Source organism: Haemaphysalis longicornis, unplaced genomic scaffold (genome assembly GCF_048455015.1).
Source record: "Haemaphysalis longicornis isolate Haplotype H1 unplaced genomic scaffold, Haemaphysalis longicornis Haplotype H1 scaffold_10, whole genome shotgun sequence".
NCBI classification, from domain to species: domain Eukaryota; kingdom Metazoa; phylum Arthropoda; class Arachnida; order Ixodida; family Ixodidae; genus Haemaphysalis; species Haemaphysalis longicornis.
Genome location: NW_027526204.1, coordinates 8,527,122 through 8,539,847, shown reverse-complemented (window position 1 = coordinate 8,539,847; position 12,726 = coordinate 8,527,122). Strand labels below are relative to the sequence as shown.

Below are 12,726 nucleotides of genomic sequence, written 5' to 3'. Positions count from 1 at the left end.
TTCCGCTTTCAACTTGGATGCTATCCTCTTGGAGAAACGGCGACCACGACGACACCGACCCATCTCCTGAAGAATCGAGGACGAAGTTTGCCATCGCTAGTTCTGCACTTCCAATCCTGCAAGCCACGTTGCAACAATGTTCCAGAGATCACCACACGAACAAATGCCGTGCTGTGATATGGCGAATACTGTGAGGTGAAGATGATTGTGTGCATCGGGGCGTAGAGCTCGACGTACTATTACATTCGCATTCTGATTGCGGTGCGTAGTACATGGTAAACTTTGTAAATGAGAGCAAAAAAGAGCGAAGTTCCTCCAATTGCTAGTGGCCTTGGTACTCTATCCTCATTTTCACAGCGAGCCTCCTCTGACCGTAACACCTTCCCTCATGGTGGTGTACAGCCATTGCTATTTCTCAGGCCCACTTTGTGTTGCACACAGAAGTAGCCATTCCAGTAAGAGCAGGGGGAATCACCTCCGCAACCTCACCCATCCAGACGTCGTCACCTGTACTCGTACTCTTGACGTACGTTGTGCTGTCAATGCTGTAAGCATTGTACGACGCAAGATAACGTGTATGCTAGTTCAATCAACACAGCGAAGCACTTGAAGTAGCTTGGTGATGCTTTGAGTCTGTCAGCGTATCCATGGTCACAGTTCAAGATCTCTATACAGTGGTTGCAAGAGCACAGCCTCAATGTTTGCAACCACTTTGCCGACCATTTTCCCTTCGCCTTGTGTAAATCCTTTCCAAGTTACCGCCGTCAGGTTCTGTTGTTTTCTTTAGCTCAAAAATCTCTGCCCTTTAATGTTCTGCTCCCTGCCTTGCGCTGTTTCCAGGAGGAGGAAGCATCCTCTCCCGCAAAAGCAGTCTTCACCGGCCGACCTATTGCCGAGGAGGGTGCTGATCATCCACTGTGGGACCAAGGCCATTCTTGGCAGTGTGTGCAGTGAAGGTAGTCTATTGGTTGTTGACCTGTGTGAGGGACTGCTGATAGCACTGCACCGTTCCCGCTACGATTACTCTTCACTGTCCTTTCCTTTACTGCCTTTAATTCCCTTTTGCTCACTTCTCAATCCCATTTAGGTCTCCCTTTTTTACTCTAATTATAAAAGGCAACCTGTGAAGGAAGAAAAAATGCGTAGGGGGAGTAGAAAAAACTTGCAATCCAAGTAGTGTTCAACAGAAGTCGTTATGCAACAACGGTAGGGGTTTTCAATTATCAGTCCTGGACTCTCTACGAACTCCCCGAGAGGCAATCTGGCATTTCTTGCTCACATGTATTCCTGTGGTGTGGAGAATCTTGTCACTACCCGTAAACAACGGGTGAAATGTCACTGTAAAGACCCAGTATATGTTTCAGGAATTGTCAACTTAATGCATATGGATGAAACTAAATCTTAGTCACTTGAAAAATCTTGCATATTCTTCACATTTGGCCTCATGTTAGCTCCTTCTGCACAGGCAGGCTTAGTGAAACTATGCATGAACTCGCGCTGCACATTGGCTCCAGGGTACCATTTTCGGTCAAATAGCCTGCTGAAAAATATCGAACACTTTCCAATATCAACTTCAGGTTAGTTGTAGTGCAGTGGGAAAGTTTGTCGAGCACTCAGAAGCCATAATGTTTTGCATGGCTAAACCTATGGCTACGTAATAAATCCAACATGTGCAACATGAGTTGTTAGACCAGCGACCGTCCTTATGTTTCTTCCCCTCTTTGTTTCGTTTGCACCGATTCCATAAAAAAACACCCTATAAATGCCTGCACAGCTTCACCTAAAAACTAGGCCATAAACTACAGTTGAGGCTAACAGCAGCCATTTGGAGTTAACATCTGTGGGGGAAAAGATGAGGAGCATGATCCACAAAAAAATGAAAACAATATGAGGCTGTTTGGGCAAAAGCTTTATTGTGCTCAATTTCTTTCGGAAAAAAGTTACTAGCGAGTGAAAGCGGATTTCAGAGATTAGTTTATCTTCAGCATTTCTTTCAGTAAAGTTTTACTAAAGCTGCTCTCCTTTCACAAGCTGACATCACAAGCACGGTGAGTTAGGCAACAGCACTGCCTCCACATTAAAATTGTATCATGTAAGGTGTTTAAACTGTGGTGATTCTGGCACTCAATAAAATGCAACAATAATGTGTTTAGCAATCACGCATATCACTCCACATTACTACCCCTCCCTTTGCATAATACCACCAGAAGCTAATGCATTCTACATGCACTTCACATGAATGAAAACAATTTCCGGGCACTTTTCTCTTGCACTTATGTCACCTATTTCCCTTTTCATTACAAAATTATGAACAAGGTAATGGTCCTTCATAGCAACCTGAAACGAAATTTTGTGTTTACTTTTTCCTTTGTGCCGAGTGAAGAGCGGTGTTACTAAGGCACCTATGTCGAAAGCAGCCCTGTTCTCATCTTTCTTGCCTCGGTGAAAAATAAAGGCGATTTAAGGGACTACTGACATGAAATTTCCAATTTGGGAAACTATGCTTCTTGTGTATGTAATCTTTCAGAAGTTGGAACTTCACTGTCTCATAAAACACAATTTCAAGCTTCGCGCTTATTCAAAAGGCGAGAACGGAGACACTTTTAAGATAATCGTCATATGATGTACGCCATGGTCACCAAGAGAAAGATAGAGGGGGCTGTGTAATGTGAACTGGTGAGGTCAGCCCTGCTAGTGACAAGGCTTCCTACTCCAGATGGGCTTGCAATGCCAGACTACAATGAGTGGTGAATGTTGGACAGCAGGGAGAAGACAAACAAGAAATGTTAAAAATGAGAAACAAGGGAACGCTGCCAGCAGAGTCCAGACATAAAAAAAATCGAAAAGGAAATCGTTAATGTAAACTCTCAATCAAAATACAAAGCAAACGGTGCAAAAAAAAAGGCAGAACACCAACCCAAGAAAAAAAATTGACAAACACCACAACACGAGCGAGTACATATCTTGAAACACTTGCACTGCCTATGGTCTAAAAAGATTTGTCCAGTTTCGTCTCGTAGGAAGAACTGAACATTGTGAGTAACTACTCTTTTAATATGTGTGCCGTCTCATGCACTCATAATACAAATGATTAGCGGATACATCCTCTCTGGAAAGAACTTTCAAAGCACACGGTGTGGTGACTGATTTAATTCCCCTTTTCAAGAGTGAATGTATACACTGGCAGCACAGGTTGGAATTATCAGCTTTTGAAGTGTTTGCTTTTGGCTCTAGCTCCTCTATTACCATATAGAGTATATTGAACAGAAAAATTTTGACCCACACATGATGCATGAACAGAGAATTTTTGGCTAGGGGTCAACACATATCGCATCATGTGATAAAATATACAACAGGGACAGTGTGTTAGTTCTGCACAACAGGAAAAAACAGCATGGCTGGAACAATGACAAAGGAAAGACGTGACACACCCAGAACTCATGTGCGATGAAATGCTTGCCAGTGCCCTCTTTGGCATGATAGCAGACCCTGAGTTGTGTACAGTTTTGCTGAGAAGCTTTGTATATCCAAACCCACATATTGCACTTATGCTAGTGCCACTATAGGCAGTCTTTCCCGGTCCCCCACCTCACCCTGTCTCGTGAAGCCGCATCTATGGTCCGAAATGCACAAACCCCTTCCCTTCTTGCCCCGCCGCGTGTCCACTATATAAATAGAATCCTCCTGCCCCACTTGCCCGACAACCAACTGCCCTTCACACCCCACCAGTACTACCCCTCTGCTGGGGGTGCCATCCACCATACCTGCCGCCACACGCTTCCTGGGAAGACTGGCTGAGCGCAGATCATGGTGTGGACGTGAAGTCGATGCAAGAACTTCTGGTGGCCATGGCATTCGGGTTAGTGAGGAACTCTGGGAGATTTTCAGACTGACCGTCTTTTAATGAAGATTAGGAGACGGCCAGGCAACCTGGACTATAGCTGCCTATATAGTACAGATTTCTCTCTCTCTCTCTCTCTCTCTAGGCATGAATACCACATTTATAATGCTTTAATGGGGCACTGACACAAAAATTTTGCATCTTGTTTTTTTTTGTTGCGATAAGTAGCTAGTGACCTACTTATAACCTGTAGAAACCTCATTTGCTTCAGCGTGCGACGGTTGTTTAATTAGAGGCATTTTCAATGCGGCCAGTCGCAGTTTCGGTTTCAGCGAGTGCTGCGAAACGATGGATTTTGTGTGAACAAAGCTGACCACGTGACCGTCGGAGGGATATTACAGTCACAGAGCAGAGCCGCCGTAGCACTGTCGAATCCGCATCGACGGCAGTTTTTGCGAATACCCCCACGTACTGATCTCGTGAGGCGCTTAATAAAAAAGCGACCGTGGATGTGACGCAGGCGCTGCGAGTGCAAATGGTACTGCGGCTAAAGAACAACGCGCGACGCTCGAGACGGTGGGTGCAAGACGCACGCTGAGAGCAGCCGGCCGGCCGGCCGGTCTGCCTACAGGTCCGCCTACAGATCTGTTCGGCTTAGCACTGCGACGGATATTCGAGTGCCGCTCTCGTAAGCGGTGCAGATGACAATTTTTAATGCAACCCGCCATCGCATCATTAACTCCTTTCTCATGTAAGCCACCATGGTCGGGACTTGGGGACAATTTCGTGCAGCGGTAACAAGCTATCACTCGAGCTACCTGCGGCGGCCTGGGCCACTTCGCGGCCGTGCCCGCCGCCAGCACAGCGACCGTGCGGCTAGCACAGTGGGCTTTTCGTGCCTCCGGCGCGTTTTCGCATCCAATGGTAATAAACAGTAATAGAAACAGAGTGCCTGGAATCGCTGTAGAACTTTGGTCGCGGCCAGCTGCCCGATGAGCTGACGAAATCACGGCGCCTCCGCCGCCAACGATCGGGTCGTTCGTTCTCGAGAGCAGAAGCTCCGCCCTCCGGCCCTCCGATTGGAACGGCGAGCTGGGCGAGACGGCGAAAAACGCCGGCAGTGCGGAAGCGGCAAACACAAACTCGTGACGTGTTTGGATGTTGTTTATTTACACAATACCCTCGGGATGTCGATTGCGCGTGGTCCTCTGCTGGCTGCTCGGTTGCGTTTCGCACACTTTAAAACTGATTTTAAATATGTTCTAGGCTGTATTCGCCGCTGATATTTTGCAGATGATGTATATGTGTTCCCACCAATCTATCTCCGAAGTTATCTCGCCTTCAAAATTGTGTGTCAGTGCCCCTTTAACGCGCTCATAATAGCAGTGCATACAATGTGCCGCTACCTAGAAAGAATGTGGCAATGATGTGTGTCGTTTAACTGTATCAGACTCGCTTCACACAACAGCAGTTTCCACGAAAGCGAATGCTTTAAAATGGAGCGCTTGTGATTTCGAACTAAATTTTTATAGGCAAGAAGACGACTGATCTTTCATACGCAGTGTTTTCGAGGGGTCTTTGCCGCCTCATCACATCTAGCACAGCTAGGACATGGGGCCGGCTACTGGGTATACCATAATGCTCAAAATAAAAAAAAAACTGGCAGATTAAAGGACAACAAATAGCGCCAGTTTGTTTTCCTTTTCCATTAGTTGTTTTTATTTTGTGCTGTGAGTGTTATTCTACGTACCCTCGTGTTGTTTTCAAAACCAATGCATGAACACTTGATTCAGTATCGCTTTGGCGCTGTGCCTGTTCCTCTAGCCCGAAAATTAATACGCGAAGTAGCAAGCAAGCACCCGCAGAACAATACTAAGCACTCAAGGTCTGCACAGAATATACCACACACGCATGCTCAGGTTATCAGTTCCGTGCGATAATCACGTTTTTTTCCCCTTCAATGTTACGCGGGTAGCAGCTACGTTGAAAGAAAGAACCTCGGGCGCTAAACAAACGCCAAGGCGATCGTAGCTGAGTAGGGCAACCGCGCATTGCTTGCAACGGCTGCCTGCAACAATCGCTGCCCGTGCAAGCATCGCACTCAGCCGCCGAATGCGCCGACATGAAGGGCGATAGCGCAGAGAACACCCTGCACTCGGCCCCACCTCATTCGCGCATTTACCATGTGCTACGCCGTCACCGCAATCACAAGCCTAATATGTTAGTACGTCGAGCTCTACGCCCTGACGCACACAATCTCATCTTCACCTCACAGTATTCACCATATCACAGCACAGCATTTGTTCGTGTGGTGATCTCTGGCACATTGTTGCAACGTGGCTTGTAGGATAGGAAGTGCAGAACTAGCGATGGCAAACTTCGTCCTCGATTCTTCAGGAGATGGGTCGGTGTCGTCGTGGTCGCCGTTTCTCCGACGAGGGCTTAGCACATCGGCTTCACCCGTGAGCTGGCTGGCTCAGTAAAGCTTCACTTTGGGCTAGTTGGGTAGTTCACTCTAAGTTGGGTATGCATGACACCTTGATAAACAGCGCAAAAAACACGGACGTAGAGAGGTTACACAGACACGAGCGCTGGAAAACTGCGCTCGTGTCTGTGTAACCTCTCTACGTCCGTGTTTTTTGCGCTGTTTTTCAAGGCTGGCTCAGGACATCATACAACGCGAAACCGAGCGTTAGCACACCGACGCTGCATTTGGTTTAAGTAATTACTAGCGAACACTAAAGTAACCAGCCACGACAATGTAACACGCGGATAACATCCAAGTTGAGAGCGGAAGTATCTAGCCACCATAGCGGAAGCAACTGGGGCGTCCATATACACCCGCATTGTCTGAATACGGGCTCGAGGCGTGCGGACAATTTCAAAGTTATCCGCGCGAGGCGTGCGGACAGTTTTAAAAATTATCCGCACGAGGCGTGCAGATAGGGACAGCCCCCTCTAGCACAATTCAATCCACTGCGACTGCAGCGCCGCCAGGCCAACTTTCAACAAACTGCGCTTCGCGACGAAGCAGGCGCGGAGCCGGCGGCACTCTACTAACGGCTTCGCACAAACGGCTCCCCCCACATTCGGGAAACCGCACCGGTCATCAGTGATTTTCGGTGTGCTACGTAAATCGCGTAGTTCACTAACTATAGCGCGTGAACGCGGTTTACTCCACGATAGAGAATTGGAATCGAATAGGCAACGCCACCAACGCCACTGCGCAACCGAGGCCGCGACCGGCGGTTGGGGAACGCTGCCGTTTTGCGTCACTCCGTCTACTGTGAAGTCCACTGACTGATAGAAGCCGTTGATAGAAGCAGCGCACACGGGTCGCCCGATGCGTGAACAAATTTCGCGGACAGATGGCGGGGCAGGAGAGGCTACAAACACGACGGTCGAAGGCAGACAGACCTTTACGGAAGTTCCTGCGCAGACCACCACCGCGATGTTTTCTCAGCAGCTCAGTGAGATTCCACGGCGGTTAGGCAGACACGGCGCACTGTTAGGCACTAGCGCGGACTACTTTTATCTTTAAACCCCTACAGGCTACGACTTTCACTCACGCCTGACGGCCAGCACTGAAATGGTGCACGGAAAACCGCAATGCGCAGCAGAAACACGACAGCATCGGCGACCTGGGTAAATAGCAGCGTGCCCTAACACACTTTAGTGTGTACAGAGTCTTACGACGGCGTTACTGCGTTAATGTGTGGCGACCGAATCTCACGCTGCGGCGCTGCGAGCGCATGACAAGAATACAACGGATGGTTATTTAGCGGGGAGTCAGTTGAAAAAGTGGTCACGTGCGTACGGAGCAGCTAAAAGCAGAAAGGAAATTCTTATATGATATTTAAAATGATAATATAACGATGATAAACACGTGACGTCACTTGGCTTGTTCTTTTCTTTTGCGCCTAGGGACAATGCTGAAACAGGTGCAATGGCTATGTCTTGTGCCACGCGCGTCTACCGAGCCGACTCCTTACTAAACTGCGTACGGAGTCAACGACATGGTTGCCAGATAGCGCAAACCGTATTTTTTTTTTAGAAGGCGCGCGGGAGAGAGCAGCAAAACCACGTGACTACGAAGAGTCCGGTATGCAATCCGCCTCTTTCATTGCGGTGTGCTGCCACCTAGCGTGCCTAGCGGAAGTTGAAGCCGTAGGGTTTGCCGGCGTTTCCTCCGGCTGCGTTCTCGTTGTATGCACGGCAATCCCACATTACGGCGAGGAGCAGCCGAAGTTTTTCTTCTGTGTTGGTGTTATAACGCCTTAAGATTACAGCCCCTGGTCATCACATAATACCAGGCGGCTTCTTATCACTGAATGAGGGCTGGCAAAGAAATCTCGGACAGATCCGTGTGCCCGGTGTGCCGGCCGAGTAGCAGAGCGAGCAGTACTTGGAGTCGCCTGGCATGAAGTGCGATCGCCAGCTCAACAAAGGCCGGCAGTTCATGCCTTTAAGCGCTGGACCCATGTACGATTGGTACACGCGATTCGCATGCGACTGATCGTTACGACTGTCGCCACGACTAGTCGTACGCGTGAATTTGAGACGGCCCGATGCGCGCATGAGATGCGTCGTCGGCGTCGCTCCGCCCACTGTTTTTGCTCCACGGTCAACTACGATGATCGCTGAGCTGAATTTGTAGATTCTGCGCTTTTGTTCGCAAGAAATGGATAAAGCAAGCAATCGTGAAGCGTTTTCTGCCTTCGGAAACAGTCCGCGCACACGCCGGCCGCGCCTGCCAGCTCGACGCACTCAGCGGCTCGAACCGGCGCAGACCACGGTAGCAACCGCGCTTGTCTCTGCTCTGTCAATCTGATCGCTAAAAAGTTCCACATGCGAGAAAGTAGATGTTAGTGTGGTGAAAAATTGTGCTAGGGATTGTTGTCAGGGCTTATTTTAAAAGCGGCGATCAGATATATCTGCCGCGATGCAAGCTTATACGCTGACCGGTCGCCGCGGCGCGCGTTGCGCCGAGCGGCCCAGAGATGGCGATACCTGCGCGGAAGCATCGAAACAGGCTACGCAGATGTCTCGGTCACCGATCTCTCAAACGGCAGTTATAACTTAAATAGAGTTCCACATGCGAGAAAGGGGATGATAGTGTAGTGAAAAGTTGTGTTGCGGATTGTTATTCGCAGTTGCACAGATAGCAGCGATCAAATATCCGCCAGGATGCTAAGCCTAATGTTCCCAACACCCGAGCCGACGCGAGCGACGCAAGCCGCCGTAGCCGATCGCGTGCGGCCGACGGGAAGCGATACAAGCCGACACCGTTCCCTTTTCGGCACTCCGAGTTACAGCGGAACGCAGCACAAGTTGTGGGCATTGTTCCGCGCACAACGAGCACACACAAAAAATCAAACGATGTAAATACAACCACGACCCCTTCCCGCTTGTGCGGGAGCTGTGGGGAATGTCGTCTGCTGCCCCTACTGGACTGCTTAGGGACTTGGCCGCTAGGGGATTGCGCATGCGCAGTGGGGTTGTGAAAGAGGCGGATTGCCCGCGAAAGGGAGAAAAGGAGGAGTGCAAGTGGGAAAGGCGAAGGGCGCTTGGCTTTTCCGCCGTTGTGCGCACTCCCCGCGCTCTGGGACCGCCCTGCCGGCGTTGAATATCGCCGGAGAAGTGTGCGCTCTGCGCTAGCCTCTGCTCGGGCAATTTCGTGAAGCGACAAGTGCATCAATCGGCGTGTTTTATTTCGCTCTCTGCGACGGCCGCGCTTTGGATTTAACGCTTAATCCTTCGTATTCGAGCGAAGTTACGAGTGCTTCAACCGTACCTGTGTTGGATATTTCGCGTTCTCTTACGTGTAGCGGCAACTGTTTGGATACGCAGTGTGCGCTCTACTGTATCCTCTCCTCATGCTCTTACGTGAAGTGCTTCAACCGTGCCTCTGTGCGTGATTTCGCGTTCTCGGGTGTTGGCCGGCGCTGTAGATTTCGAAGTGCCTCAACCGTTCGCCAGTCGCCGCGTAGTTGGAGCGGCTGTTTCTCAAACGTAGATCTACCGTTCACCCTACATGTGATCGGCTCAACCTTTGGCCCGGAAATTGCATTTTGTGCCCCGATGTTTTTTCTGTGATAGCGCAAACGACCATGTTGCTTTCGTTCTTTTTTTTTCTTCACTAGCGTTCCGTGCTGACGAAACGGCAGTTGTAACTCGCTAAAGTTTCGGCAGGCGCAATGATAACTGGCCTGAGTCCTTCAATGATTTACTACTGCTCGGACGATTTCCTCAGTCAGACAGGATGACCCTTTGGTGTGCGCTTCCGTTGCTAAATGTGTTGTTCCAGGGTTCAAATCTCTTGTGACCCCCCACCCCCCTTTTTCTTTGTCGCTGGCGACCGCTTAGGAAAGTGTCTGGTGTGCAAATTCAGTGTACAGCTGATCAATTGCAAAGCGTGGGTGTTATTAAGCTTGTCACAGAGCCTTTGAAGTGATGACTATTGCATTCCTAATGACCAGTTTCCCAAAAGACGCTTCCAGAAGGAGCATATTTAAGCAATTCTGCTCTCACCATGTGAACTGCACGACAGGTGAAAACAATGGCTACCGTGGCTGTAGCCAAAGAAAACGGGGGGCGAAATTTGATTAAGCACCGGACAACACATTTAGCAACGGAAGCACACACGAAAGGCCACAATGAAGACATGAGGAAACGTAGAGCGCTGAAGTTTACAAGACGACCACAGAATAAAGGGACAAACGAAACGGTTGGTGTGATTCGTTTGCTCCTTTATTCTGTGGTCGTCTTTTAAACTTCAGCGCTCTGCTTTTCCTCATGTCTTCATACCAACTAGCCCAACAACCAAGCTTTACTGAATAACACAATTAAAGGTCATCCTGCCTGATGGAGGCAACGCATGTGAGCAAAAGTAAATCACTGAAGGACTCTGGTCAGTTATCATTCCACCTGACGAAACTTTAGGGAGTTCCAATAGACCCTATGCAAAATGCGCCCCGCCATCTCACGTCGACTCCGGTAACTAGGTCCGCCATTTTGGTACGGTCGTTTGAAACCGAAACCAATTAGCAAAACATAGAAGGCGGGCATTGACCGCTCTTGGTGATGGACTACAATCCCGGAGCATTGCTTCGTGCCGCAGAGCACGCAATGCAGAATTACTGGTTAAAATGGAGAAAAGGTACGTGAAGTTCCACGCTTTTGAACGAACTTTGTGACGCGAACTGTGCCGGCGCGAGCAACCTTTGTGACACGCTGGGCGCGGTGCGCTTGGAGCGAATATTTGTCGTTGGTTCGCTAAGCGCGGGGTTCCGTAGTCGCTGTCCGTATGAAAAATACAGCTGCGTTGGAGTTCTCTTGTCCAGCCTTTGTATTCTAAATGAAGTCTGAGCGTGCGCCGCCTATTCACGCGACTGACAGCGGCGCTCGACCGGGAAAACAGTACCACACGTTGCCAAAATTAGGCTGTTTCTTTACTCGTCCCTGTGGCTCTGCGCCCGCTTCATTTCATTGTTAAATGGTACCGCTTAGCCCCTACACGAGCCTTTATCTTACCTAGGGCTGTAAACAAACTTTTCTTGCCGCACTACGCCGTCGAAAATTTCCTCTGTGGCGGGCGCGCACGGTATGGGAGTGTGTTGTTGGTTTCTTTACGTTGCATTTAGCCGCGTGTCGTTGCAGAAGTGGCGAACGCTGTTTTATGATGATCTAACGGTGGAAAATTCGAGCTTTTGCACTTGGTTCCCGATTTTCCGGGCTGAAAGGTTTGTTGTTACGTCAAGTTAACTTGGTGCCCATTGTCATTCCAGCAACGATGTATTTACTGTCGAATATTTTGCGACTAAAATAGACACTCACTCCTCTAGTTTGTCACACGCTGCACGCATGCCTCCGACGTAATGATAGTGGCCATTGATGTAGGTAGCTGAGACAATTTTCAAGTTTTATTCAAAAAGAAAACGGCCACAGTTGCATCAGGCTGCCGCGCATCAGCTTGAGAGCTTTTGCGTTAATTTTTTTGTATCCACAGTGAAAATCCCAGTAAATTAAACTACTTCGCTGATTTATAGCGCGTGCAGTATAGCAAACTGTGGATATAAATGGAACAAAAAGAAGCATTCGCGCACCCCTGCATGTCGCGGTCTAGTAAACACGACGTTGCCCAGCCTCTGCGTGCTCTGCGTGCTCCTGCAGTGCTTGCTGGTAGCTCATAGGTGACCCTTCAGGTGCCATGCCAGTCCTTCTGTCACTGGCGGGAGGGGGGGGGGTGGGGGGGGGGGGAGGAGCGGGAGGCCAGCACAACTGGGGCAAAAAACTCATTCCTGTACTCGACGTGCATCGAACAGACGCATTGGCGAGGGAAGGGAGGGGCCATTTTATCGCGGGCTTCTCCAGTCAATGTTTTGGACACTCGCTGTCTTGATGCCCTGCTGTCTCGGACGTCCCCACTGTTGTGGCAGCTCAGTGCACGCAAGCTTTGGTGGAACCTCTTAAAACCTTCGGCTTGCAAGAGGGCGAGTAGGTGCACAGCAGCCAGGATGTGACTCCATGCTCCACTGCAACCCGCCGGGCACTCGCACGATGCCTCCCCAATCGCCCCACTGTCCGTCTCAAACGTGAGGCGCACAACTTAGGGCCGGCCACTTTTCTTCTGGGAGCGACAGCAGCTGCAGAGCACATGGATGAGGCCCAACCTGCAATAACAGAGAGAGTATCAGTAAATAACACTCAGTGAAGAACAGGACTAGTCCGCTACAGTTTATGGTAAAGGGACAGAGCAGAAACAAGTGGCCGCAAGGAACAGACTCAAAATGACCAGATTTTGTGTCTTCCTTAACACTGTTGCAAGGGCAATAATCTACACCTCAAACAGCAATGATGTCAAAATTGTTTGTCAAGTTCGAGCG

At 49.4% G+C, this 12,726-nt stretch overlaps 1 protein-coding gene across 2 annotated transcripts in view; it reads right to left on the bottom strand.

Annotated features, from left to right (window-relative positions):
* Positions 1-7,553, bottom strand: part of LOC144158161 (uncharacterized) — a 48,688-nt gene extending 41,135 nt beyond the window's left edge. The window contains exon 1 of one of the 2 annotated variants that reach the window (XM_077688834.1): positions 7,259-7,553. The gene's annotated coding sequence lies outside the window, so the exon portion shown is untranslated. The remainder of the gene's footprint in view (positions 1-7,258) is intronic. The other variant, XM_077688835.1, reaches the window with a different exon arrangement.
* Between the last annotated feature and the right edge of the window lie 5,173 nt (positions 7,554-12,726).